Below are 26,106 nucleotides of genomic sequence, written 5' to 3' on the forward strand. Positions count from 1 at the left end.
TAAGTGTCACAGATAGAAGATTCTGTGTAAAACAACATATTGTCAATGACTTATTCAAGCTCTTCTTCATTCATCATTTATATTTAACAATCAAATAGAATTCTAATATTTCCTTGTCACCTAAGTATTGAGGGTTAAAAACCAAGTCTCCCAGGTCCTTCATTTGAGAACACAATATACAATTAAGTGACAAACAAGTGACAATAACTATAAACATTAATGTCTTAAGCACAATTTCTACACAACTAGGAAATTGGTTTCTTAAGGTACAACACACATCATCAACAGTATCCCACCAACGATCCACAAATGTGAAGGTTAAGAGGAATCCTTTGTGAAAGATATCCCATTCACTCATTCCATGGCGAAGCTCCATCTCTATATACCAGTTCATGGTATAATATCCATGGTATGACAGAACAAGTGCACCCACTCAGGTTGTGGCTCTTCAACATAAATCTTTGTCCATTTGGCGATGTGAGTGCGTGGATCATCCTGTTTGTCATACTTGTCTTTTAATCACATCTATGGATTCCCAAACTACATGTGCATCATCCTCCTGCATTCGCGCCAGTCCCCAAAGCTTCTTTGGTGCGTACCACACCACCTCGTGGACGTAGCATGTAGTACTCATTTGAAAGCTTCGAAACGTTGTTTTTCTAGAACCTCTCTTTCAAATATGTTCAGGAAGTCATCCACCTCACTTAGCCCATCATACGTAGGCAGATCCCTTACCTCTGTTGATACGTAGTACAACGATATTATCATCATGTTACAGTTCAGCGTGGTTACCTTGTGTAACTGGTTCTTCCATCATTCTATTTCCTTGTCAGAATCTGATGTGCAAGAGCTTTCATGCTCCCATGAGATTCATCCATCCGTGGTTGGATTTACCCAGTCTTGCTCCCGTCCGATTATCTTGTAGATGTAGTCCAAGTTGTCATCACTCTCATAGTTGGATATTGGCTCTACATAGAGCGATCCTTCTGCAGGGTCTAACGGTACAACTACGCGTAGAGAATGTTTCTCAAAGATCATCTTGTGCTTCTTCAGATTCATCACCCCATTCATGTCAATGGCCCAATCTATTCCTAATAGCACGGGGTAGGGATTGTTGTCATCAACAATCTCTATCACTTCAAAATTTGCTATCGTTCTTGCTCCTTCAATATCCACTATGATTCCCTACAATCTTCCCATATGTAGAATCTTTTTTTGGTTCGCCATTCACATTTGGATAGGAGATCATTGTAGCGTATGCCTTCCCAAGTGTTCCCATGTTTGCTTTGGTAGCATGTTTGCACCTGATCCTAGATCCAGAATCACTTGGTCCATCTCATATTCTCCAATCTGCACGGTCAATCTGATCTCCCTTCTTGTTCGTGTCGTGTGCTTTACGAGCTTCCAGACTACACGTAGTTCTCCTAGCATGGTCCCAGAGCATATATTTATGACTTCCTACAATCCCTTCATGCATGTTTCTGGAATGTTGTGAGCATGGATGGGTCCATTTCCGGCTCTGGTTTGTTTTTGTTTCCTAAAGCAAAGGCATCAGTAAAGCTCTTCCTGGCTTCCATGAAGGTTTCCTTAACACGCTCCAACTCAAACTTCAGTTCCTTCGTTGGAGCCTTCAAAACCCAAGTACATTCTTCAGGTTGCTTGCCTTTTTCATCCCCTGTCATAATTCCACTTCGGAGCACAATATTCACATTAGGGTATTCCTCGCGTGGGTCAAACCTCATCATTTGCAGGTTCTGAGTCGGGGGAGGTTGGAGTGCTCCTTTATCGCGCAACCTTGCTATCAGTGTAGGAGAGTCCTCCGTCTCATGATCAAACAATGTACAATATAGACATGATGGACACGTTGGATTCGTACAACCACGAGCATAATGCCCTAGCCCTCTGCAATTGTAACATATCAGTTGTTCGTGACCTCATCCCGGTCCTCCTCCACCTTGGCCTTGTTCGCACCCCTGAAATCTGGTTCATTCCATCCCTACATTCTGGTCAAGGGACTGTGTTTCGGCCTCAACTCTGTAGGTAGGAGTCTGATCCATTATCAGCTCATAACTTCTATAGGTGCGCTCATCATGTCCCACTGATATACAGAAATTACAGAACAATTGTTGTGAATTCTGTCTGTGCTTCTGCCATAAATGGCAGTTATCTGTAGCATGATTTCCTCCTATTTGACAAATCACGCACCGCAATGCAAGCATCGTGCTTGGTCTTGCTTGTGCCTCTGGCCTTAATGGAATTTATCCTCCTCCCACTAGGTAATTCGTGAACACCAAGTAGTGGTCTTTGTCATGCCCCTGACCCTTGCATTTAACACACCATACCTCCTCGCACACCTCTGGGTGAGATGTCTTGTCTTGTTTTAGACTCTACATATCAAGGTAGAAGTTTTTCAACTGCTCGTGAATTTGTTGAACTCCTAGGTTGGGATCCTATATCGGGGTCTCATGCAGTCTCATCGCGATTTCCAAGGCCTCAGCCTAAGAGGTTAGCCTCTGTTGTGATAGCGCGTTCCTTAGATGCGGCGTTAGTGATGCTACAAACCATGCTTTGTGTTGTCCATCTGTCAATGTCATATTAGCTTTACAAATTGTACACTTCAGTCTCTGATCCAACTCCCAAGAGGTCTCACCTAGAAGCGTCACAATCTCCTTGAACCTAATGATCGACTATGTCTCTGACTTCAACCTACTAAATTCTTTGTTCAGCGTAACTTGGGTATCCACGATCCCCACATTTGGATTGCATTGGAATGCTTAATGTATCAGGTCAGCGCGTGATCCTAGAGGGCACTTACCAACGTTGCCTTCTTTATATTGTCATTTGTGACTCCCTGCACTTCCCGTACATCCTTTATCACGAACCAAAACTAGTCCGGATCTTCACTTCCTACTCCCTTGAACACTGACAACTTTATCGTGCTTGCCATATTGACTCGCAGTGGTGGCGGAGGTGGTACGGGTGAAGATGGGGTGAAGACGATGAAACTGGCAGTGGTGTGGGTGGGGGTGGTATGCACAGAATCCTATGCTTTATCAAATTGATCGCACTCCTTGGTGAGACCTTCACGAGCTCTTCTTTGCTCCCCTGCGGAGGTGAAACAAAGCGGCTAGTTTCTAGTTTTGCACTACCTTTGCTTCTATAGATTCTCCCACTTCGCGTAGCCCCAAACATCATTTTACTTGCATCACCCGCTTTTCAAACAGTAGCATTTTAATCCAAGTGTTCAAAGACTTAACATACTTACCTCGCAGTCCTTTGAGGAAGCGTCATTCTGCATCGCTATAGCTAACTGAAGTATCTATAGCGAACTCAGTGATGAATCCTCCTATAATTCAATCGAGCCAGTGATCAGTAGCAAGCGTGATCATATCTTCCAATGCTTCCAATTTGCGCACCAATTTTGGAGAACACACAATAGGACTGTCGAGTTTACACCTTCCTTGGCTATCTGCTAACTTTGTGATCCACTCGTATAGCTTGATAGGGAAATATGCGAGGAAAATTTTGTGGATCTCTGTATATAAGTAGTAGTCTAACCACTCTTCTTTTGATAGTCGTGGATTCCTATTCTCTTGTACCACAAACTCGTGAATCTTCTTATCCAACCAATCTTCAATTCCTTTCTTTGTTGGATTCCAGTGATATGAAATCAGACATCTCTATGTAGATCCTGGTCTGGGAAACAGAACCATTTGTTGGCTTTTTGGGGCTTAACCTAGGTTGGAGTTAATTAGCCAAGAAAATTCTTGTACTACTGGCCATTTCGGCAATAGTCTACGGAGCACAGACTGAGGTCTCACTCAAAGTAGTATGGGGGGGGGGTGCTGGAACTAGGTTTCTGCACCCTTGAGATGTTTGAGAGGTTGAATTGATCCAACTGCTAGTCCCTACACTGAGGTTGCTTCACACACTTTCCTGGCCTTCACACCCTCATAGATTCATCCTTGCACATCCCTAACCAGGGGTTGCATGGCTTCCGCACTGTTGGAGCAATGTTTTGCACTATTCCCCTAAATTGCACCCAAGATCTTACTTGCCTTCTTACTCTAGTTAGTTATTTTCACATAAAGAGGAGCCTTGTGTTATATTTAATTATACAACACATTCATATAAGTTTGTGCAGCACATAAATAGTAAACTTGCAAATTATATCCAATAATACATAAAGCAAGAAAAGATACACAGAAACATGTCTTCTCTCTATTATTGCTTCCCACGATTACAGACTCGACCTGCCTTGCACACTCAGCTGCATAGCCTTCTCCTACTCTATGGCCCAAAGAAACCCTTTACACTTCGACTTAATCTCTTAGACTCATCGTGCCTATCTTCTATCTTCTTCTCTATCTTTTACACTTAGAGCCTTGCTTTATTTATACAATCCCATGGTTCGCGGACCATGGGTGGATCTTTCAAGCCGACATTACATTTAAAAAAACAAGGGCAGACAACCCTATGACTCTGTTATGACTTCGCGCTCCACGCCCACAAAACGTGGAGTCTTTACAAAGAACTTAGTCAAAAATTGGGCTTTAAGCCCCAAAACATGCCTTGGGGGGATCTCATTCCCAACAATGGGGTTGGAAAATGATGCTAAGGAAGAATAGGCATGCTAGAGTTTGAAGGAATCTGAGGCAATAAGGACCAAATCAAGCGAGCGAGATCTATAAGAGTTGAAGGGAGGATGTCAAAAATTTGGAGATTGGAAATTTGAGCCAAAATGGTGTTGTTTTGATGTTTGAAGAACTCCATGTTGTTCACAATCTCTCTCTCCCTCTGAATTCTTTGTTGTAATTTGATCCAATAGTGAATGACAATCTTGCTCGTGACAAAGCTTGAGATGATGTAATGTTGCAATGATTTTTTTTAATGAAAGGAAGTTGTGGGAATGCTCTGTGTGTTTGAAATATTATGAAATGATTGGCTGCATTTAAAAAATTTAAATCATAATCTATAATGTGCTATGTTATTTATATTTATGTTACATATTCGTTATTTATTTGTATTAGATGATTTTAGATGAGAGACTTGTAATATGACCACATGAGATGGATTATCTATTATTTTTCTCTTTGATACCATGTCGTGATCCGTTATTTTTCTATGTCTCAATATGCCTTGGTGAGATGCCTCCCTTTCTTCTTAAGTGAGGTGAAAATGTATGTGCAATGCTAGACTACGACGGGTTATTTTGATATCACACTGCATTTGAACCTAGGGTCTAACTCTAGTAAAATTTTAATCCAACACAACATCCATTGTCGTTTCCTCAATCAACAACATGATTGAGATAACTTTGGTGAGTTCACTTTCTAGATACATTTCTCAAGATCATATTGGTGAATTTTAAAAGCATACCAAAGGAAATGCTTCCAAAATTTGAAGGCACATGGGCCATAATGGACAAAGGCTAGGAAATAGAAGAAAAGGAATCCTAAGCCCCATTGTAGCTATACCATGGATTAAGCATGAAAACCTAGGCTTTGATGGAAGATGTGAAAGTGCCATAACCATGAATACCACTTGTGTGAAGGTTAAAGACATGACAGAGTCAAATGACCCATCAAAGGAAAGAGTAGCATTACATGAAGGTGGCTTCCCATTACCACCTCATCCTTCTTGTGGTGGATTGAAGAAGGTTAGTGATGAGAATAAATAAAAGACTTATCCTAAACTATCATTCAAAAGAAGTAGCAAGACAATAAATAAGGGGAAGAAGGAGAAGAAGGTTGGGAGGTCTACCTCATTTAATACATCCCTTGTTTATTATTGATACAACAAGAAATTCCAAAACACTATCAACTATTGGTATTCAAAGGGTTGCTCATTTTATTAAGAGAAAGTTCACCATGTTAGTAGAAGCAATCCATATGCCACAAGCTTAAATGTTTTATAGGGAAAAGAAAAAGAATACTTCTCCAATACAATAATAAACTCAAAGTCATAATGAGAAAGGAGGATTTGAAGTATTACATACAACAATGCTATTAATTTTGTCACCACTACAATCGAAGTGAACATTTGGAAGCAAGGTGTTGGTGACTTCATCTACAAATTCACCCCAAAAACCACGTAGGCATGACAATAGGGTGGATATTGAAGATTGAACAAGATGAAGAGATAAATGTATGTCTAGTCCAAGAAGTAATAGCTATGAAGGATCCATAGTTGCATAGGAGGCCAAAAACACCAACAAGATGAACAATAGGTTGATTCCAAGAGTAGCAAAAATATATCTCTTGTTTTTTATATTGCATCCAAAGAACCCACTCATGAAGACGTGATGGAGATTGGTGCATAAAGGAAAATTACCTTGGGGGATTTCTTAAGAAATCCATGAAATGTTTGCAAGCATGTGCAAGAACCAAAGATTTATTTCCATCTTGGGAAGTATTTCATCCTAGAAGCATACTTCCAAGCACACCTCCCTTATGGAATTTTTATGCGATGTAGTCTGTTGGGGTCATACTAAATCACACCAAAATTTGACTTGGCTTCATTAACTACCAATATAGATCACCTCAAATTCTAAGAGAGAGATGTTATAAAATGTTGATTTTAGAGTTCCAATATAAGTATTACATAGAGTTAAGAGTTAGTGAGCATAATTATATATTATAGAAATAAGTAAGAAAAAATCAAAGATAGAGCTATAGCTAGGGCCAAATATAGTAGCAAGAGCCATAAGCTACATCAAAATATATAGTTAGAGTTGTAGCAAGAAACTAGCACTAGATCCTAAGCTAAGAATAGAGCTAGTGGCCAAAGCCAAATACAGAGTTGGAGCTATAGCTAGGACCTAGAGTTACAATCATTTTTTAAAGAAGAAAATAAAACACACATTGATCTATATTGGTTTCCATGAGATTTTGAAAATAAAAAATCCTCTCAATTCAGAGTAAAATAAAACAAATGTGAACCAATGAATGGTTGTAAGACTTAGTACCTATAAGAGGAACTCCACAATTTATGAAGGTTAGAAACTATGTAAATAAATGCAATGTAATAGTTGAATTAGGAAAAATAAAAAGAGAGGGAAAAAATAGTATTAAAAAAAGGGGGGAGAGAAGGTTGAGGAATAGGAATTGAAAGGTCATGGCTATTAGCCTTCCCGTTACCCATATTTCTCCCTAATGTTTCCATTGTTTTCACCTTTAAATTGTATATTGTTGGGAAAAAAGGAAGATGCATAGAGGGCCAATATTTGCATTATGCCATAGATTGTTGAAATGAAGACTAAGCCCCCATTTGAAGTTGGTTTTCCCATTTGGATTTATAGTGTAAACCTTGTGTCCATATGTCATGAATGGTTTTCTATTTTTTCTGTGTTTATGGATTAATTCTATGTGAGATGATTTTTGCTCCTAGTTATGTTAATAGATCATAATGATGAATGTTAAACTATAATTTTGATAATAACTTTACTCATATTCAATGAAATCTATTGTAAACAAATATTTCCAATTTCTTCTATTAATTGCATCTAAATACTATTTGGAATAAAGCCCTCTCATATCCATTGATATTTTTTTGATAGAAAATCATTGTTACATATAAAATCAATGAAATCCAACAATTAGAAAACTCATGTTGTTAACTCTAAATCCAAAACAATAGAGGTTATGGATAAAATAGTATTTAATTAGCACAATCACTAGCTCTATCCTTGAAGAATAGAGCTAGTGATAGTTGAAGCTATTATGAAACTAGTTGGGCAGTTTTCTCACACCCTACAAACCATTCACTATTCATGTGTTTCTACTTCATTATTGGTTGAATTATTCACTTTACCTTGCATCATATGACCTCCATATATTTTATTTTAATACCTCTATCAAGATATTTCATTTCTAATCAATTTCCCACTTATGTGTTTGTTGACATTTGGAAGATCATTTGAGGAAGAGGAATGAATTTCCTAGAATTTGTGGTAGAATATATGGGCAATATCATCGCTAAAAGAGGGGGAATGCACTTATGTGCACTATTTTAGGATCACTTGGTCGAAAAAGTGATAAAAAGGAAAAGGAAATGATATTCATTGAGTAATTGAGGAAATAGATATAAGAGATCAATATCTCACTGAGAAATTGTATTACCTATTGGCGTGTGACAAATAGGATCTATCTCTAAAAGAGAAATCACAATGGAAAAAAAAAATGAATGGTCTTGAAACATGCCTCTATGTTCTTGACTTGAATGATTGAGTTAGTTTTCTTTTTTCTTGATGTCCTAGATTAATTTTGCAATCATGGATTAGTTGCAAAAGATAAATTGTACAATGCTTATATCAGTTAGTGTCTCAAGTTTTTCTTAGCCTTCTCTTGGCACTCCAATTTTCACATTTGATGAATAATGAAATAAATCAATATACTCATATGTGGCAAGAAATATTGGTTATTTAGAAACTTACCAAGATTTCTGTAAGGAATGCAACAAAATAAGAAACAAAATATCTAACCTTCTACAAATTCAATATTGAACTTAATAATGTTATACACAAGTGGTCTCAACCTATTGACAACGGTTTGAATTTTCTTATCACAATTCCAAGTGGTGAATATGGTCCTAGTGGTATCATTTTGTGCATTGAGAATTTTGTGATTGATAAGAAATAGTCTAGCCATAGGTTTGTAAGTCATTTCCTAGAGACCAAATTCAAATTAAGTTTGGAGTATACATACGCTAATTCATATACAAGTATTTTTGCACCTCCTTTGGAATGGCACCATAGTCCCAAATTTATATTGATCACTTCATTGTTTTGATGGAAGCTCACTTAATCCAGTAAGTCTCAAAAGTAGAAGGAGTATTAATAGCCAATAAATAAGGTTACATACAAAACAACAAAATCATATTCGTTGACATTTCCAACTCTACAAATAAAATCCACCTCACATGCCTTCAAAATTACAATGAGTAGAGGTGTGATTGCACTAAGTTGCACTCAAAGTTGGATTGATCATGGAAGCTAGAACACAAAAGTCCCCATTAGCATACTCAGAAACAAGGGTACATTTTTTTTATCACATTATCTAGTGGTTTTTTCTTTAGGTTATGTAGATAAAGGTTCCATCCAATCAATCCAAAAGATAGAGCTTAATTGGTATTCAAAATTGCATCAAGAATAATCCTTGAAGCCAAGAAGTCAATTTTCGAGTAGGTTATATTGATAATAGGCCTTGTAGCAATCAAAATACAAAGATCCTTCTGTAGGGAAACGAAATAGAAACCATTAGGGGAAATTTAAGGTCTAAAATGTGCCTTCTAGGAAAATAATAGTTACAATAATAAAATAATAATTATGACTTTTCAACAGCGTATCTCCTTAGTTATCTATATTGGAAAATTATATTGTTTTTCAACCATATCAATGTGTTTAAGTTGAAAAAAGTAGAGAAATAAACTTACAAGAGCAATTTTAGTGGCCATACCCACTTTGGAGAATTAGGGTTAGAAACCTTCTAGGTCTAGTTTGAGGCCTTAAATGATGTTTTATGGGGATATGACTTTGTTGCTTAGGTGAACACCCCTTAGCATTATTCTACATTCAAATACATTTCCAACAATGTATGCGTCACATTAATTGTAGTTCACATGCAAAACTTATGCTAGCCAAAAGTTGACCTATTGTGATAAACACCATAATTAAAGAGGATTCCATGTCAACCTCCATTAATATTCATGGAATAGAGGCTAGCCATGTTGCACTATGAAAATGACTCTAGAAGGGTTAAGTGGTAACTCATATTGAAGGTTGTGTTGTGTGTGTTAACTTTAACCCCTAGTTAGCTATCAGGTTATGTTATACTCAGACCACTAGGAGGAAAAGTGGTTTGATTCTACTCTAGTGCACTTTGTTCCATAGTAGAGAAAAGTAGATAAGAGTGGATAGAAAGAGGGAAAAAAATATAGTGGATTTATCTTCTATGGAAGACCATGGGCCACAAGTCTCACTCCTTTGTATTTCCAACATTTCCATTCAAAGAAAGCAATTGTAGAGTAGCCTCACCTTCTTGTTGGGTTTTCTCCTAGAAGGGTTTGTCAGACCATATCTTGGTGTTATAATATTTTTTGTGAGTGATTGTTTTTTTTCTCTACTTTCCAAATTTTTATATATTGCATATATAAGAAAAAACCAATCACTTAATAAATTTAAAAATCTAAGAAAAAATTAACCCTCAAAGTATATACTTTGGATTTTCAATAAATTTTGATCAGATCTATTCTGATGGACTATCTAGCGGAATATCCACAACATTTTATGATCATTTTGGTATTAGAACAATTTTATTTGGGTAAATTTTGGGGAGTTGTAAGGGATCATATAGGTTTAAGGAGAAAGTAAGAAAACCATAGAAATGTATGACATATCCACTTTTAATAACCCTTGAGATTCACCAAAGAAGGGATTCAAAAGGCCGAAAAAGTAGGTCCCATATATCAGCCATAATATGAAACTCATTATTGTAGCCTTGGAAGACAAGTTGGAATCATAGAGGATTGAGGTTTCAACTCAAAGGTAAAATTAGAGGGAAAATCAATGTATTGTGAAGAACTGGAGGATCCTAAGATGAATCTCAAAAAGAAAAACTTAATTCTAGTGTCATTAACCATTCATAGTCCATGTTTAATATAAAAGAAACAATTGACATAAATTTGTATCAAGGTGAATTTGACACTGAGAAATTAAATAATTGGTTTCAATAGTTATAGATTTATTTTATTTTCCACCACATGGAGGAGGAAAATAGCATTTCTTTTATTTTTTTGAAACTAGAGGGATATGCCCTAACCTGGTGGAAAACCACACAAAAATCCAAAGGTTGGAAGGGGATACTCTAATAAATAAATGGTAATATTACAAAACTCTTATAAAATCCCAATTCTACCCTATCATTTATGTAAAGGACTAGTGGATCTTATGCCATTACTATAAGCAGGACAAGGGAAGAGTGTACAAGAGTACACAATAAAATTTAGGAAGATGAAAATAATGTTGGGTATCTCTCCCAAGAACCAAAACATACTCCTAAAGTACTTTAGGGGTATAAAAAACCTTCTACATAAGCAAGGTATGTTGTTCAAAGCCAAAATTGTGGATGAGGCTTGTGCATGGGCACAATACCTAGAAAACCGAGCTAGAAGAAGGTAGTCAAGTGGTTCAAAATAGAATGAATAAAAAAATTCTTCCAAATAATGGAAGAAGAAATGGAAAGAAGGGAAGGATAAAAATAAAACAATCATAGAACACTAATGCAACTATACCAACAACCACCACAACCACTATAACATGGATGTTCACATAGAGGAAGTATTGGAAAATACATCTAGAACTCAACTCAAAGAATTGAAAGAAAGATACAAAAAAGAAAAATGTAATAGAAAAACACATTAGAAATAAAGTGGAAATAAGTTCATACATGAGTGAGAATATTGTATACACATCAATTCAAAAAGAGGTGAATCTAAGCATCCCTTAACAATTGGAAGAGAAGTAGATGACCAAAGTCTTCTACATAAAGATACAACTCAAGAAGAAAAAAATTGATGCTCTATTGAACTTAGGATCATAGGTGAATCTCATTTATAGCAAATTTGGTCAATAAATTGGGATTAGAAGTCCAAGATAATCCAATTCCATATCTATTGTGATGGGTAAATAAGGACGTGGAAATCAAAGTAACAAAACATTGTACAATCAAAATTTCTATCAATGTTTATTTTATTGATGAAGTAGGGTTCAATGTAGTTCCACTTGATATATGTGGAATTATGTTTGGTGTCCCTATATGTAAATTTAAGATGAAATCTTTATGTGGAGATCCAACCAATACCACACCTTCAAGGATAGGAAATCATTCACCATCATATGCAACAAGCGAAAGTTTAAAATTTCACTTGTAAGTGCCAACCAAACTAAAAAGTTAGTCCATTCTAGTAATAAGTATGTTTTAATATTTTTAAGAGATGATAAATTTGTAGAAGAGTTAATGAGAGAAAAGACATCCCAATAGGGGTGCACTAAGGAATTGTTGGAGCAAGAAAGGGGAAATGAATATATAAGGGTAATTTTTTTGAACTTTTGACTAAGTATGGGAGTGTTTCATAGGATGCAGTAGATACCATGAGCATCATACCATGCAGAGGATCGATAGACCATGCAGAGGCTCGAAAAACCATGCAAAGGATTGATAGTTATATGCTCAAAATCTTGAGCAAAGGATCGACATATTAATGTTTGATAGAAGTGTGTAACAAAGAATATGTGGTAACGATTTTATTCTTCATCTAAAAGAATATTTTCCAGTAATGCAGGGTAGTTAGACATGGATTAAGGTGGAAGATTCATCCACGGAAGGAGTCGTAGAAAATTGAGGATGGAACATGCAAGAATTACTCAGCTAGGTGAGTTGGTAGGCTAAGCTAGCAAAATATTCTTCAAGCTAGATACAGGAAACATCTAGGATAGAAAGGACGATCATTGCTAATCAAAGTTTCTATTTTTTTTATCCATTTTGTTCCTTCCTATTCTTTCTTGAGAGCTTTGCTATTGGAGTTTTTTTTTCTCATTTTGTTATGTTTTGTTCAATGTTAATGTATATTTCAGTAATGGGGCTATGGAGACAAATGTATTGAGGTCTCAACATGGTGTATGTTTGCAATTACTATATCAATTTGTACTTTATGGCATTTCCCAGTTGCATAGTATGAGGAGCTACTTTTAGAGCTTGCCATTAGACTTATGAATGTAATTCAAAATAACCTTTTTGTTGGCTAATATAAATACATGAGTTAAGTGGAAGTTTGAACTTAGATATTTTATATTGATATGCAACGTTATGTTTTGATTTTGAATGACATAGATGGACTTCAAGTCGTTGTGTATTTTTTGATTTTGTTGATGTAAATTTATTTATTGGTTGCATATATGTAGGCCATGGTATAAAGAATGAACCCCATCTTCTCTTAATTCTTATCAAAGTCATATTGTGTGTATATTATTGGGAGTTGTTGGAAATTGAGTTTTTGTATAAATTGTGTGTCATATTCACCCAGTCATGAAGATAGTCTTTAGATATTGTAATGTGCACTGTAATGCTAGGGAAGTTAGGTATGTTCCATGGGAATATCTTAAACACATTATAATTACAATAGTCTAGGTTGGGTCTTTGTAAGTTGAAATAATCTCTTATTCCCTTAACTCCTTACATATTCTTCAAACATTCTACAAACCAATTGTATACCTTGGTGAGACCTCACCTCCTTCCAGATGTTAACAACATTGGTATGAAAAAGGGTTTTCTTGGAAAAATAATCGAGCTAGGGTCCTTTCCCCATCCTAGCACCAAAAAAATGGTTCCTTTATCACCTTAAGGATTGTAGTAAAAAAATGGGATGTGTAGGCCAACCCAAGAGGAGATTGAACAGTGGTTTGATAAAAAAAGATACGAGTTCACGGTAGATAAAACCAAGAACCTATGCATTACTCCTTAAGCATGGGTGCATATATACTTATGTGTTGAGGTTCATGATATCTTCTACATGGAGCTCCCCATCATATTTTGCAGGTGTCTTAAGTGCAAAGAAAAACGACCAAGACTGAGGCCCAAACAACCATAACCTTACTGTTGGACACCTGAGCTACTACATGAAGTGAACACTATAAGTATAATTATATTTCTAGAGTATAGAATTATGGTTAATTAGTGTAATAGAGGGGTATATTGTAGAATTTTCAATACAATCTACATGATATTTCAGTGCAACCTAGGAAGATTTCTTTAGGGAACCACGTGATAGATATTTGAGGACATTGTCAACCTAGATTAAAATGTTGTTGAGTGACAAAGGAATCATGTCACTATAATCTGATACCATGAGTGACTAAAGCCATGTGCAATGTGGGGAACTAAGGGGTTGATCTAGGGATTGCTTGCCCTAGAGGAAAGGAAGAGGGTTGCAAGGGGTGGAAAATATCTAGAGAAGTGCATAATAAGTGAGTTGAGAATTTAGAGAACAAGCAAGGGAGTATGTCGAGAAAAAGATAAATGTTGGGGCATTCAGTTTATTCATTGGTTAATAATGAATTGCATAGGGAATGGATATCTCCCAAGTGGTGGAGAACCATTATTGTTATGGTTATTCTAGGAGCAAAGTCAGTTGGCCCGTCATGTTCAAGAGTGGGTGGGATGAGCAGCATAGTGGGATTAGGTATGTTTGTGGTCAAAACATAAGGAAGAGGACTACAATAGAACTAATCTTTGATGGAAGGATAACAATGAGGCCTATTATGTAGAATTATAGCATCCAAATTGAGGGGGGTTTAGGTCATTGTGAAGAAAAAGACGAAGAGAGAGTAGAGAGAGGTGAAAAGGGGGAGTTCATACACCGGGAGTGGAGTGTAGTTCCATGGAGATGGACCTCCACCTAGAGTCGAGGAGAAGGACTAGACAATATAGAGAAGAAGAAGGGAAAGTATGACATCTAAGTATCAACAAGGTAGGGATTGAGAAATATGAAGAGAAACTCAACACAGAGGATCTATTGTAACTCACCATCAAAGAAATAGTCATCTCCTAGGTTGAACCAAAAACCCTATGTGAAACTTCTAAACCAAAGGTAAAATATTCTTTGTTTACTTATTTTTCTTAATTATTAGTATTTGGACAACATACCCACTTGGATAGTGATTGTAGTAGGGAGGGAGAGACAAAAGTTGAAGGATGAGTCATAGGAGTAGGTATAGGTATAATATATGTCAGAGGAGGAGAGATAGGTGTAGGTACAAGTGTACGGGAAGTTGTGGGAACATAGGTCATTGAAATTATATTGTTTACACCAATAAAAATAAGGACTGGGAACTACGAACATGTACACACTAAGATGTCAGCCATGGAAGGTGTTAATTTGACATTAATATTACTGGTATTTCATGGGATCAGAAGTGAGGATCTAGAACAACATTGGCTTGTATGTGAATCTGTTTGGATTATTAAGCAAACCCTTGATGAAGATACGAAAATAGTGCAGCTAGAGACTGCTTTACAAGACCATGCACTTGAATTGTACATGATTTTTAAATCCATTGTTCCCTCAATATAGACTCACAGCTTAGCAAATATCAAACAAGCACTACTGAAATAATTCCAAAAACCAAAGTTAGAGTCCTAATCTATAAAGGAAATTAAATAAATTAAACAAGGTAGTAGAAAATTAATGTGGGGCTATAACTAGAGGTTCAAAATTTTGATGGACAAGATAACATTCTGAATCCTTGACGTGTAATGTCAAGAGTGATTCATCATAGGGATAATACCACATATTCTCATTCCACTAACATAACAGAAAGTGATTTCACACCCCAAAGCATTGGAAATATTTATGTGATTGAAGGCTACACTGGCAGGTGGGGAGAGTACCTCATGAATGGCACAAGTATATTCATAGTTGGTCGCCTTAACATTATAGTTGTAGGACCTTGGCAAGGACAAGAAAAATTGAATAGGTTTGGCATAAAATCTATCGTAGGGATGGACACCATCACAATGACTGCTCGATGAGAAAACATTATATGGCTACTGGGGAAACAAACCCATTGGCCCAAAGTAGGGGAATATGGTGTGAAATTCGTATTGTGGGAGCACTTTCCTACAAAATTCCTAATGATTCAAAAGTACTAGATCTCAACAAGGTCTCTCATTTGTGACTTTTATAAATCTATTAGGCATGACATACACTATTTTCGTGCATTGGAGCTAAAGAGCGATTGGACCTTGGATTCCTACCGCTTATAAAAGGTAGATTGAGGTGATGGGGATGCACAAAAATATAAAGGAAGAGACTATCCCACACTAGCATAAGGGTAGGGACCTCCAAGGTGAGGAAAAGATCTGCCCATAAGAGGGCGAGGAGGTTTTGGGTGAGGAAGAGTATCGATAATATACTCTAACTATCATCGGCTAGGGAATCTAGTGAGGGACTCCTCGAATCCTTACATGATGTGTAAATATTGCAAAGGATTGGACCATGTGATGAAGGACTACCCACATTTATTGGTTAATTAGTAGGATAAGAGTGGTAAAATGTGAAAATGATTGTCATTTAGCCTCACTAAGACCACCCGCAAGTGTGTGCAGTGTCAAGAGGCAGGACTAGGATAGGCCTAGATGTAGTGAACCCACCAAAGAAACCTCATTAATGGGTACAAAAAGTTGTCAAGCCCCTTCCATTGTTCAACTCTACCATGAAGAAGTAGGCCTACAAGGAAGAAAGAAGGGACTTTTAATTATAGATTGGGTAGCATCAACCTCAACAGGACAGCAACAGGGACCACTAGTATATGATGCATCACCAATATTTGATGAGCCTATACATGAGGTGATGCCAAGGGAGGTAAAATCATCCATAATTCCTTAATAATTTGTTTAAATTTAATGATAAATGAGGATGCAATGGATAGACTATGTAGGATTATTGATCACTGCACACAAGAAACCAATGGGCATGGTGCATAGAATAGGGGATACAATTCCTCGCAAGTCCCTCCAAAGACAGTAAAGATGGAGTTGCAAAAAAGGTGCACCGACAAAGACTGTTTAGTCAATTTAGTATGTCCTAAATTGCTACATTAATTATTAATCCGGGAGTCGTAAATTGATGAAGTGTGGTGCACTATATGTGCAAGGCAACCTCTTTCTTAGTTTTTATTGTTTTCAATTTTATCTTGTTTTTTGGGGGTTTTATCTTGGTTTGTCTCCTAATGCAAATGGAAATCCTATTCCTAAGTTTTAAGAATACTTTATAAGGGCAAGTTTGGGTATAGATTTTAAGGCGATTATGTCCTTTATGATGACTTCTAGAACTTAACGCTTCAGAGGATCTCAAAACAATCTAGTGATGAAATTAATACTTGAACAAGAATGTAAATGTGCAGTTACTTGAATCAAACAAATGATGAACTACTGATCATGAAATATCTATCTCTGCTGCTCATATAAATACAGAAATAAAAGTTAATCTATTGCACTCAAAAAAATCAAAAACTACAAACTAATAAAAGTAAAATCAATTCACTTCATTTATAGTCTGATAGCTCGCCAAGTAGTCTTTTCGGGGTTAAGCTATGGCTCTAGAGATAACGTCAATAATATGAGGAATTGATATCTAATTGTAGAAAAATAAAACTAAAATGAAATCACATCATTCATAGTCCGATATCTCGCCAAGTAGTCTTTTCGGCGTTAACCTATGGCTCTGGAGATAACGTCAATGATATGAGGAATTTGATATCTAATTGCAGAAAAAATAAAACTAAAATCAAATCACATCATTCATAGTCTGATAGCTTGCCAAGTAGTCTTTTTGGGGTTAAGCTATGGCTCTGGAGATAACATCGATGATATGAGGAATTTGATATCTAATTGCAGAAAAAATAAAACTAAAATCAAATCACATCATTCATAGTCCGATAGATCTCCAAGTAGTATTTTCGGGGTTAAGCTATGGCTCTGGAGATAACGTCAATGATATGAGTAATTTGATATCTAAACTAACTAACAAATCAAATGAATAAAAATTAAATCAAAGCATAACTGAAATTGAAAAGCTAAGAAAAGAAAAGTCAACAGAGAGGCTAATCTCATGTCACTAGTTATTGTAAAAATTGTATGAAAATGCCTAGGCCTATCCTAACCTAAAACACACACTAATCAATGTTAGCAACAATATACAATGCTTGAAAAATCATGTATAGGAATGTAAAGTTAACATTATAAATAACTTATGAAATATACACAGGTGAACAGATTATGAAATATGTGCAATGGAAATAAGGAAACAACACATAAAAACTTTACAGAAAAAAAAACAAAACCTTAGCTAGCAGGGACCCTCTGCATGGCCTTGGTCAACACGCTATCAGTCTAGAATTACGCTCACACATTCATACAAAACAAAATTTTATTTTATTGCAAAATAGAGGAAGACTCCTCTCGTTACAACAACAGGACTAGTTCATGACACAGTACAATGACTAACAGCAAAACGACATCAAAAACTAACTCTACATGCATTTGCAAACACGTTATTTATAAGGGAAATTACATAACTGTTTTCTTATGGAACACCTTCAATAGAGGACATGTAAAAAGACAACATCCGTGAGTTTAGCATGATGGTTTCCAAGATCATTCAATCTATCAAAATATGGTTGTTGGATTTGCGTCTTGGAGGCAGTCTACAACTGTCAAAATGAACCCACAGATCTAGGAACGGTCTCGGATCCTTCACGTGTTGAAAAATAGAGACCTGCTTACTGTAGAACTCCTTTGTTTGACCATCATTTGACCAAGGGCTTCCTTTGCAAATTTGGCTGAACCAATAGGACCTGATCCATGTCCAGATCATTCTTGAACTGCCCACGTGCCTTGTTTTGCTTGATGACACCTCTAACCTAGAGATCAACAAAAATAGCTTCGGAAAGTCGAATCAACTGTGGAAAGTGGTTGTATTCCACAGCTAATGAGAAAAATCTAATTCAAATAGCAAAGACAAAAACATAGTTAGAAAACCACTTAAAATGCTCTTTTAGAATCAATATGCAATGATCTTTGATAGCTTATGAGGTACTGGTGAGGGGAAAAAGTCTAGGAAAATGTGTAGGAGAGATGTAGTTTCAGGGCTCAACAAAGACTTCATATTTAGTTCCCATACAGTTGGCTATGACATGGAAAATACCATTTTGGATTTGGGTTCTCATGTTAATATCTTTACAATGAATATATGGGAATTGATGGGCAATATTAAGCTCATATATTCATCTCTTCAATTTCAGCTTACTAATCAATATTGGTTGTTCCCAATTGGGTGGTTAGTATATGTAGAGGTGAATATTGACAAGGAAAATATTTTGGTGGACTTTGAAGTTATTGAAATAGTGGATGACATAGACCCTTACTTAACATCACTTGGTATTGATTGAGCATTAAATAATTAGGATATCATCAATTTGAATAAAAAGGCATTTTTTTGAAATGGGAGATTTACAAGTCAATGCACCATTGGACCCTAAAGAGGGGGATTTCTACGTCGAACAGGTGAGAGGGGACCTCAACGTAGTTTACCTTGATAATATTTGTAACATCACATCTCAGCATGATGAGTATGTCAACTTGACAGTCAATGGTGCATTTAGTTGGTAAAAAGTTAAATCATGTTCATCAGACTTATATGATGTGACGGAGAAATGGAAGTAGCGTCTTCATGAAGTTTCCACTAGAAGATGTGCCTAAATTACTAGGTCTATGAGGTGGAATGGCATGGAAGTACGAGAACCTCCTCAATTTGGTGGGTTGATAGACAAAGTTAATTTTGTGAGAGAGTTTGAAATATAGGTATTAGAAGAGTTTCTATAGGTATATAGGGGAGTGTTCCAGTAGTCTAAAAGGATACCACCCAAGAGGGAAATGGAGCACAAGATCCAACTATTTTCGAATTCTTCATTTCCAAACATTGGGTTGTATAGGAAATATATAATAGAAGAAAAAAAGGTGATGAAGTAGTTGTAGTAGCTATTGGAATCGGTTGTCATTCAATCAAGTGCCTCACCATGTTGGTCACCGTCATAGTTGTGCCTAAGAAGGATAGGACTTTAGCAAATGTGCATTGATTATAAGTCATTGAAAAAGTTACACTTAAGAAAAGGCATCGATTTCCAAGGATAAATTATTTTTTCAACTTCAAGTAAAATACTTCTCCAAGTTGGACTTAAAATCATGGCATCAATAGGTTCAAGTTAGAGATGAATATACCTATAAATTCACCTTTACAGCCATACAAGGTTTCTATGAGTGATTAGCTATGCCATTTAGTTTATATAATGCACCTTTTATCTTCATGAGATTAATGAATGATATATTACATCCACATTTAGATTCATTTGTTATTCTATATTTGGATGGTGTAGTAGTATACATTGTTACCTAGGAGGAGAAAATATCACATTTAATTCATGTGCTAGAAACATTGAAGAAGTACTGAATGCTACCAATATCAAGAAATGTGAGTTTGAATAGCAATATTTGATGTATTTGGGATATGTGAACAGTTGAGGGAGTTGAATATATATCATTCCAAGATGAATTCCATTATGAAGTGCTTGGTTCTTACCAATGTTTTTTAGGTTGAGAGTTTCATCACGGCAACATAATACCTAACGAAATTTATAGCCTCATTTTTAATTGCAAACAGAGTCGCATTCTATAGCCCAGTCTGAGTGTGATGTGTAATTTGTCTGGGATCAATGTGGAGCTAACAAGTGTCCTTTTAAAATCAAATAAAATCAATAAATATTTTATTAATACCAACCTGGATCCATCTAACTCCATATTTTTCATGCACGGAGAGTGATAAAATCCCTCATGGTCAAAATTTATTTTTGGAGAGTATAACTTAAAGAAAGGTTTGCACCAAGAGGTATTTTATCCCCTTCGCGCATGATAGTTACACAGTTAGATGGATCTAGGTCGGTAGTAGAAGTTAGAACCACTACAACATTCCATAACAACATATGGAAATAGTTTCCAATTGGGAAAGGCTTAGAAAAATGGATTTGAGGAGTTAAAGAAGAAAATCAATCAAGTACCAATTCTTGCATTACCAAACTTGTAGAAACCTTTTCAAGTGTACATAGATGCAAATGGGTATGCTATTGAAGTGAACTTGATGCAGGGGGGATGCCTTGTATGCTATCATTTTGAAGTATTTCATGGGGTGGTTTTCAACTACCCTAGTTATGACAAGTAGCTCTATGACTTGGAACAACATATCAAAAAGTGGAAGAACTATCTAATGGGAAAGGAGACAATAATCCACACAGATGTACAATGGCTATAGTACCTATAGACTCAGAGTAAGTTACAATAAACTAAGAGTTACTGGTGGATGGGGAGTTTATAGTAGTTCCATTTAGTGATTAACAACAAGAAATACGACACAAACAAGTTGGAAGATATGTTTTCTAGGCCACGTACATCAAATATCATATATTTGAGAACTATGATGCACATGGATCCTTTCGCCCACGATTTATATAGAGAAACATACACAATGGATGAGGAACTCAAGGAGGTGTTTAAGCAATTACAAAGCTAGAGCTATGTGCATGACGTTGACTTCACAGTTGACTTCCATCTCTATAATGGATGACTCTATAGGTTAGAAGAGTTAGGTGTTCCTAAAGTTCTTGTAGCTAATCAAATAGGCTTCCACCTCTAATTTTGTAGGGAATTTTTGCATAGGGAAAACAATGGCCAACATACAGAGGTATATGTACTAACCCAGGATGAAATATGTAGCAATGTTCATAAGAGGACATATGATTTTATGTATTCATAAGCTTAGTAACAAGAAAAAAGGTCTATAACATCCCTTACCTATAGCCAACCATGCTTGGGAAAGAATTTCGATGGACTTTGTGGGAGGTTCACTAATAACTAAGAAGGGGCATGAATACCTCTTCATAATAGTTGACAAGTTCAACAAGATGTGTACTCTTATATCCTATAAAATTCCATTAGGGGGCAAGAAGAAGAAAACCTTTTCTTTGGATTGGTTTAGGTGAACTTTATGATATCAAGGAGCATTTTTTATATAGGGACATAATTTCTCAGTGCATTTTGGAATACAATATAGGAGAATATAGACACAAAGTTGAAGAAGTCTACAACATTCCATCCATAAATAGATGGGAAAATATAAGTAGTCAATCGAACTTCGAGCTACTTTTGAGCGGTTACATTAGAAGCATATAAATACTTGGTCTAAAAATAGAACATGTACAACATTAATATAACATATCAATCTAAAATTCTACAAGTAAGTCCCCATTTGAAACTAGTTTTGGATATTTTCCACCTTTTCCTTTGGATATTACATATGGGTAGTAAGGAGGAGTGAGGGGGATCTCACAAGGGATGCTTTAAGGGTAGACAAATTTGTTTAGAATATTAGGTAGATCCATTTGCATATAATAGATATAGAAGAATTCATAGTAAAATTACAAGGCTAGGAATGATCAACATCAAACAAAGAAGTTGTTCAAGGCGGCAGACAAAGTACTCTTACAATTGAAAAGGGGAGGCTATAGGGTCCTAGTATGAAAATCAATGCTCTACAATGTGGTCCCTTTGAGATATTTGAAAGGTGGTATATAATGCATATATAATCAATATACCCCCATACATGTGTATTTAATTAGTAATGAATGTAGAAAATATTAAGCTCTATGAGCTTGTTAGCTTGAGGAGGTTGACCCAGGTTCAATGTTAGTTAGCCAAACAAATCCCCACACTACTGGCCCTTTCGGCATCAACCCACGAAGTGCAGACTGAAGTCTCACTTGAAGCAGTATGGGGGGATGCTGGAACCAAGTTTTTGCACCCTTGTTATGGATGGGATGTCAGTTTATTTTAGCTAGACCTACCTTCATGCAGGTTGCTTCACCCCCTATTCCACCCCTCAATACCTTCGCAAAAGCGTACAATCGGCTTCTGCACAACCCTACCCAAGGGCTGAAGTCCTTTCTCGCTACTAGGGTAGTGAACTATGATATCTACCAACTAGGCTAAGTGTCTTTCTTATCTTATTAACAGATCTTAGTTAGCTTCGCGTAAATGGATGTTCTTACTTGTGTTCACTTAACCAATACATTTACATACATTCACGCATCATATAATCATTCTAAGTGAAATTCATACCCAATATAACAGATGCATAAATAGGAAATAAGATGCAAAAATTATGGAATACTTCTCTTTATTGATAATTATGGATGATTACAGACTCGACCTACCTTGCACACTGAGCTGTAGGGGTCCGTGCACTCAACTGCAGACTTCTAGGCCTCTGTGCACTCAGCTCCAGAGCCTCTACCTACACTACGACCCAAGACTTAGACTTCTACTTTAGAGAAATCTCTCACACATGTTCGATCTTTCTTAATTTCTCTAACTACTTAGAGCTTAGCTCTATTTATACAATCCCATGGTCCGCGGACCATGGGTAGATCTTTTACAACTGACATTACATTTCCAAAATAAGGGTGGACAACTCTATGACTCTTTAACACCTACGCGCTCCACGACCACAAAATGCAGAGTCTTTACATTTGGATTACAAAATTAGACCAAAATATGGGCTTTAAGCCCCAAAACTTCCCCTGGGGGATCCCGCGCCCAACATCGCCCCAACATAAACATCGTGACTCACCCTCAAGTCACCTTGCAGGTGCAAAGATCTTAGCATGAAGACCTCCCAGTTTCATTTGGATCACTGCAACTTCGGTAGTGCACTGAGCGGCTGCTTACTGGACTTCTTCCACTCACTGCTCGGTGACTATCGTTGAACCGCTACCCTGAATCTTTCGCTGAGCTTCCTCCAGTTGTGTGAGCTTTCCTTCAATTAAGGCTGTGTTTATATATGCCTCATTTATCCATGGTTGTAGGTGTGCTTTTAAGATCACTTCTTTGTGCCAAGCAACATCCACCTGTTCCTTGAGTGCCTTTGCCTCCTGCATTCATGCAAGCCTCTGTGTAAGGGTGACTATCTGCACGATCCCTTTGACCTCATCATACTTTTGTTGTAGCTTGTAGGCCTCTGTCTCCAAGCGCTCTACATTTGGATCCTCCTGCAGGGTGGTTAGGACCTCGAATGACTGTTCAAAAAGCTGCATGCAGGCTGCTACTGTGCTATTGACCACCGTTATTGTTGTTGTAACAATGGTGGTACATTGTTCCCTGACTTCTAGCGGAGTTGAAGGTTGAGCCCTCAACTAAAATTCTGTGATCCGTAGGTTCAGCTCTAGCTGAACCCAGGCCATCTCTTCTCAAGCATCACACACCCTTGTGGACAACTTGTGGGTGCATGCCTCTACTGGTTCTTTTGCCTGAATGTCCAACTCCAGGACCATTCAGTAGGCTTCCTCCACTACCTGGATTATTTCCTTATTCTACTCCACTACCATATTGCATTGTAGACCCAACTACTCGATGTTGATGTGCTACTCACTCATCACCTGCAAAGCATGACTCTCTCAGGCTCGAAGTTCCGCGATGACTCCATCCTTTAAGAGGTAGAGTGTCTCTTGAGGGAGCGCGGCCATATTCAATCATACCCCTTTTAGATTGCTGACCATGGGTCTGTTAGCCTCATTCTCTATAGTAAGTGCCCCATTTGGTAGCACTATCATGTTGGTCACCCTTGTGCGCAACATCTCCTTGATCGCTGACATGTCGATCGCTAGGCTGGTGGACATTGTGCCAGCCTAGGGAGTGTGAACATGCAACTCCTGTAGCTCTATCCAGAGAGCCCCCAATACCAACTGTTGTTGCTCTTCGAACTATTGGAGGGCCTCCAGGGTGACATCCCTCACCGTTTCTCTGATATCATGCAAATCCCCCTCAGTTAGGGTGATTGGGTCAAAATATGTATTTGATGCTTTGGTTTTCTTTCATGCCACTGCCTTCTCTTGCAATCGCGGATTCTTGAGTTGGGTGGACATCATCTACAAGTCCGTGCCACTTTGTTTTGTCTCTATTTCTACCTCAATCCTGGGCGAAGGTGACTTCTGTCCTTCATGCTATTCTCCTCCTATTTTCTGCGGTTCCACCAATTTCACGGCATCACACGCTCCCTAGGCCTTAGCCTCTACTTCCTCCTTTCTGCGCTTCTCAGCTAGTTGTGCCATTCAGAGCTTTGTTTCTTCCTTCTTATGCTGCGCGACGAACTTGTATATTTCGACCACGGAGCCTACTGGAGCATGCCACTCCGACAACCAAGACTTGAGGACTACAAAAATAACATCATTAGTTGTTAGATATGGTAGGTTATGACATGTCTTCGTAGGGTCCTTCCATGCCCTGATAAAAACACGGTGGAAATATTCTTTGAACTCTACAAAGCTCTGCAAACTAGCGTATACTATGGGCATCAACTACAGCTTGCAATTGATCCCCATCTAAATACTCATCTCCATTAAGACAGAAAAGATCTTTCTTTCTTTTATGCGATGTGCATCCTTGGTCGCCCACGGTGAAGCATACTTTGCTGCTTCTGGAAGGTCTGGTGCAACCAAAGGGAATTGGCTGTCTTTTGGTAGCTCCCATGCCACTAGTACGATCGACAACAAGAGCCATGTGTAGTGAAATGTTTTTCCCTACTCCTGTGCCTCGCGACAGCTCGTAAGAAACTCACCGCATAGAAAATTCACCTAGTTGAATTGGACTCCTTCAATGCATTGGGCCGCTAGTGCAATCACAGGTGCGAGAACCTCATCTGCGCTGCACTTTTGCATCACCTTCCATGCTAGTATTTGCGTTGCTACCTTGACTGTAGGGTTTTTAATACTGGAGATGGTATATCCTCACTTCTTCTTCTCCAACTTGAATTTCTTCTTCATAGCTTCTGCTAGGGCCAACTTTCCACCTTTTCCTTCTGAAATATTGACTAGATCCTCCCCTAAGTAAGGAAGCCATGTAATCCAATGGATCAAGTGGTATGTGATGGGAATGGGCTCCTCCAGCCATAAATATCCATCATGCACTAGGCAGAACCGTTGCCTGATGACAAAGATGGTCATTGGGGCATGGTGGTAATGCGGCACTCAGAGCAAGTTAAGCAACCCAACTTTCTCTACACCATTGAGCCAACTCTACAACTCCAATTTAATTGTTCCAGTAGTCACATCCATCCATCGCTGCATTAGCTGCTTAGTCGCTAAATGCGGGAATTTCTCGTGATTTTCGAGGTCCCAATCTTCAAATTTCAGTACAAGAACCCACCCTAAGTGCGGTCCCTCAAAAACAAGGTCATCTAGGAGTAGCAGATTTTGCAGGTAGCACTTGCTCTCGTCTATGTTCTTTGAAACCTTGGCTTTACCCTTGTGTGGAGTGTTGTGGGGAAAAGTATCCGACTCGGAATGACCCTATCCCGACTCTAAGGGTGATAGTTCCTTAGCAACAACTGAAAGTAAAGCTTTGATAGTTTTCCTTTATGAAAATACAAAGAAGGAAGAAAAGATTGACCAAC

At 37.4% G+C, this 26,106-nt stretch overlaps 1 pseudogene; it reads left to right on the forward strand.

The window, feature by feature from the left end:
* The window catches only part of LOC149145067 (14-3-3-like protein GF14-C), a 186,288-nt pseudogene that overhangs the window by 136,216 nt on the left and 23,966 nt on the right, over window positions 1–26,106 (forward strand).

This window comes from Pinus tabuliformis, chromosome X (genome assembly GCF_031772625.1).
Source record: "Pinus tabuliformis cultivar Carrire ecotype Pingquan chromosome X, CPIR1, whole genome shotgun sequence".
Taxonomy (NCBI): domain Eukaryota; kingdom Viridiplantae; phylum Streptophyta; class Pinopsida; order Pinales; family Pinaceae; genus Pinus; species Pinus tabuliformis.